Consider the following 4,656-nt stretch of genomic DNA (forward strand, 5'->3'; position numbering starts at 1 on the left):
AAAAAATCCACACACTCACACAGGTGCAAGGAAATGAGAATCTCAGATATCGAGACCCAGGCCTCACCATTTCTAAGCTCCCCAGGTGATTTGACTCACAGCCAAGATTGAGGAACGGCGACATGGATCTCTACACAGAACCTGCCTAAATAGATTCTCTAGAAGCAGTTTATAAAGAAATTCCACATGAACTGTGGAAGAGGATATTAATTTGATATAGAGTATGTCTTCACTTAACATCTTTGAAAGTCTCTTGGAAACTTCACCTTGAAGCAAAATTATGTATAGTGAAACCACTTATTTTTCATCAACAGTATAACTACACGACTTTGAACAGCCAATGCTGTTGGAGGACCTCCTGTACATTGTTTCCATAAAGTCAGTTTTCAGGGAATTCCAAAACGAAGTGAAGACTTCGTGTATATAAAAAGATGGTAGTGATCCCACCTGGATGACAGGGTTATTGCTCAGAAACTAAAAGAGGCCGCCTAGGTATAGAGGATTCTGTCATGAGGTTTCTGCTAAACCAAGGATCCCAGAATCCTCACCCATTCCAGTTAAAGGCATAATGAAGAAAGCAATATTCACAAAGGAAATGCGGAACGGAATAAAAGCCATCAAGCCACAAAAATAATGTGACTAAGGGGCAGGATTTGCAGATGTAGAGATTTAATGTGTTTGCCCTTTCTCACCCACACAAGAAAAAGGATGGAACAGATCATGAGATTCGACTGTTCTGCTGTGCAGCCTCCGCAGGGCACTTTGTATGTCCCTGTTTCTCAGGCTGTAGATGAAAATGTTCAGCATGGGGGTGACCACAGCCTACATCACTGATGCCACCACACCATTCCTGGGGGGTGGTGACACAGTTGAAGTCAGGTACACACCAATGCCTGTTCCATAAAACCAGCAAACAGTTGCTAGGTGAGAGCCACAGGTGAAAAAGTCTTTATACTTCCCATCTGACGATGAAATCCTTAGAAAGGAGGGGCCAATTTTATAGTAAGACAAAAGGATCCCTGAAATGGGAAGAAAACCAAACATAGTATTATCAAAATATATAAATATGCTATTGATGACGCTGTCAGAACAGGCAAGGTTGAGAAGTTGAGAGGGGTCACAGACAAAATGAGACATTTCCACATTCTTGATGATGGTGAATTGTAACACAATCCAACTGTGCAGCTGGGAATCCAACAGGCTAAGGAAAAAGGACACCAAAACGAAGAAGACACAGAGGTGAGGATTCACGATGACTGGATAGTGCAGAGGGCGACAGATGGCTACAAAGCAGTCATAGGCCATCAAAGTCAGGAGCATGCCTGCTATACATGCAAAAAGGACCAAGAAAGACATGTGCGTCAGGCAGCCCGCATGACAGGTGACTCTGCTATGCGACTGCATGTCCAGAATCACCTTGGGAACCGTGGCCGAGGTGAAACCGATGTCAGCCCAGCACAGGTTGGAGAGGAAGAAGTACATGGGGGTGTGGAGGGGGGAGTCAGAGCTGACAGCCAGGATGCTGAGCAGGTTCCTCAGCACCATCACCAGATACATGGACAGGGACAGGGACAGCAAAGCGAGGACGGGCTGCAGTTCTGGATCCTCTGAGAGCCGCAGGAGGAGGAATTCTCAGACACCTGTGAGATTCCGTGGCTCTGTGTGTCTTGGACACCTTGAGAAGGAAAGAGGATTGGAAACATAAAAGATAAAAACCAGCCCTTAATGCTGGATGCGAGCAATTCACAAGGAACATCTTCACACTTGTGGACCATACACCGCCAGCAATGTTTCTCAGTTGTGACAATTCCAAAAATCTCAGAATTATTACGTGATTTACTTTTTTGCTATACGAGGCTTTCTGTACATACTACTTTAGAGAAAATCCACTGAAGAATATTAGAAGACCAAAACGTCATATATAACAAATCCGTGATCTCAGTAAAACATGGCCTACTCTTTTCAGAAAAAAATACAATGCAATGAAAATGTCCTTCTCTCTTTCAGAAAAATATCTCTGTCTAATTGAAAGAAATTAAGAAGACTTGAAATACTCTCTACTTTATTCTGACACGGTGCTACAAGTTCCATTGATGTAGAATATGTAAAAGGACGACACAAGAGCTAGGACTCCATTATCTGAAAACGAAATAGAAACTTATAGTTCTCAATCGGAAGACCTTTTCACATGCCTGTTACTTTTCATATTTATTATCATCCTTCGGTTTTCTGACATTATTTATTCATAAAAGTACATGCACACTCAAAGATGGGAGCTGGGTTTCCAAATGAATTGAATCTATAACTCCTGGCCCAGCACCATGGCCCACACCTGTAATCCCAGCACTTTGGGTGGCCGAGGCTGATGGATCACCTGAGGTCAGGAGTTCCAGACCAGCCTGGCCAACGTGGTGAAACCCCATCTCCAGTGGAAAAAAAAAAAAAAAAAAATAGCCGGCCGTGGTGGCGGGTAACCCTAGCTATGACAGCAGAGTGGACGTACACCCTGTGATATTATTTGTAATATCCTAGAAAGATATTGCTCCTAATATCACGGTGGTTCTACACCCTGTGATCTTAATTGTAATATCCTACAGAGATCTTACTCCTAATAATACAGTGGGTGTGCACCCTGTGATATTATTCATAATATATTACAGAGATACGACTCCTGATATCATAGTGACTGTACACCATGTTGGTACACCCTGTGATCTTATTTGTAACAACTTAGAAAAATACTACAGCTAATATCAAAGTGGGTGTACACCCTGCGATGTTATTTGTTATCTCCTAGGTAGATATTACTCCTAATATCACAGTGAGTGTACATCAAGTGTGTACAGACTGTGAAATTATTCGTAATACCCTAAGAATGTATTAATCCTCATACCATAGTGGGTGTACACCGTGAGTGCTATTTTTTTCTAATATCCGGGGGGAAGAGGATGATATTGCTTCCAATATCACAGAAGGTGTACACCCGCCTGTGATATTGTTCCTAATATCCAGGGAATGAGAGGATGGCATTATTCGCAATATCACTGGGGGTGTACCACCTCCCGCCGGGATATTGTTCTTAATATCTGGAGGTGGAGAGAATGATGTTACTCCCAATATCACAGGGGATGTACACCACCCCTGTTTGTAAACACCCCCTGTGATATTGTTCCAAATGGCCTGTGAAAGAGTAAACATGACTCCCATTATCGCGGGGGGTGTTCAGCCCTGATGATATTGTTTTCTAACATCCAAGGATGGAGAGTATACTATTACTCCCAATATTGTAGGGGTTGTACACCCTTTTGTGTTTTTGTGCCCAATGTCCAGCAAAATAGAGGATATTAATCCCAATATGGAAGTAATTGTACAGCACCCCTGTGATATTCTTCCTAATATCCAGAAAGGAAAAGAATGATATTACTCACAACTGTGTAGGAAACGTATACCCGCGCTGTGGTATCTTTCTCAGTGTCCAGGTGGGGAGAGGATCATATTACATCCAATGTGGCAGGGTGTGTACAGTCCCTCTGTGATCTCGTTGCTAACATCCAGGTTTGGGGACGACGACATTACTCCCAATATCGCAGGGGGAGTACACCCCCCCGTGACCTTGTTAGTCATTTCCTGGGTGGAGAGGATGATCTTACTCCCAATATCGCAGGGAGTGTACACACCCCTGTGAAAATCTTCCTGTATTCAGACAGAGAGAGGATGACATTACTCCCAGTACCGCAGGGGGTTTCCAGAGCCCTGTGACACTCTTCCTAATATCCACAGGGAGAGAGGATGACATGACTCTCAATATCGCAGAGGGTGTACTCCCCTCCTGTAATATTGTTCTGAATACCCTGGGAGGGAGAGGATAAGGTTACGTTGAATATCGCAGGGAATGTACACCCTCCCCCTCTGATACCCTTCGTAATGTCCAGGGGAAGAGAGGAAAATTTCACTCCCAATATCACAGAGGCAGTACAGCCCACCCGTGATGTTGCTCCCAATATGCAAGGGGGGACAGGATGATACTACTCTCAATATCGCAGGGCTGTTCACATCCCCAGTGACATTTTTTCCTAATATCTAGGGGAGAGACAAATATATGACAACAAAGGTCGCAGGGTCTGTACATCCCTTCCTGATATTGTTCCTAATATCCAGGGGGGAAGAGGATGATATCAAATATGAAAGGGGGTGTACATCCCCCACCCCTATGATATTGTTCTTAATAATCGTGAGGGGAGACGGTGATATTACTCCAAATATCGCAGGGGTTGTTCACAACGCCTGTGATATTGTTTCTGATATCCGGGGCGGGGGGGAGAAAATCATATTCCTGCCAATATTGCAGGTGGTGTATACCCCACCTGAAATATGGCACCGAATATCCAAAGAGGGAGAGGTTGGTATTCATACCAATATCGAAGTGTGTGTACAGGCCCCTTGTGATATGGTTTTTAGTATCCAGTGGGCGGGAGGATGATATTAGTCCCAACATCCCAGAGGGTGTACACTAGCCCTGTGATATTGTCCCTAACTTCCAGAGGGGAGAGGATAATATCACTCCCAATATCTCAGAAGTTGTACATCCCCCGTGATATTGTTCGTCATATCCAGGGAGGCACAGGATGACATTCCATTGAATTTCGCGACAGGCGT

General features: G+C 44.0%; 1 pseudogene; it reads right to left on the minus strand.

The window, feature by feature from the left end:
* Positions 1-668: 668 nt before the first annotated feature.
* On the minus strand, positions 669-3,622 carry LOC107973380 (putative gustatory receptor clone PTE01; annotated as a pseudogene).
* Between the last annotated feature and the right edge of the window lie 1,034 nt (positions 3,623-4,656).

Source organism: Pan troglodytes, chromosome 7 (genome assembly GCF_028858775.2).
Source record: "Pan troglodytes isolate AG18354 chromosome 7, NHGRI_mPanTro3-v2.0_pri, whole genome shotgun sequence".
Taxonomy (NCBI): Eukaryota; Metazoa; Chordata; class Mammalia; order Primates; family Hominidae; genus Pan; species Pan troglodytes.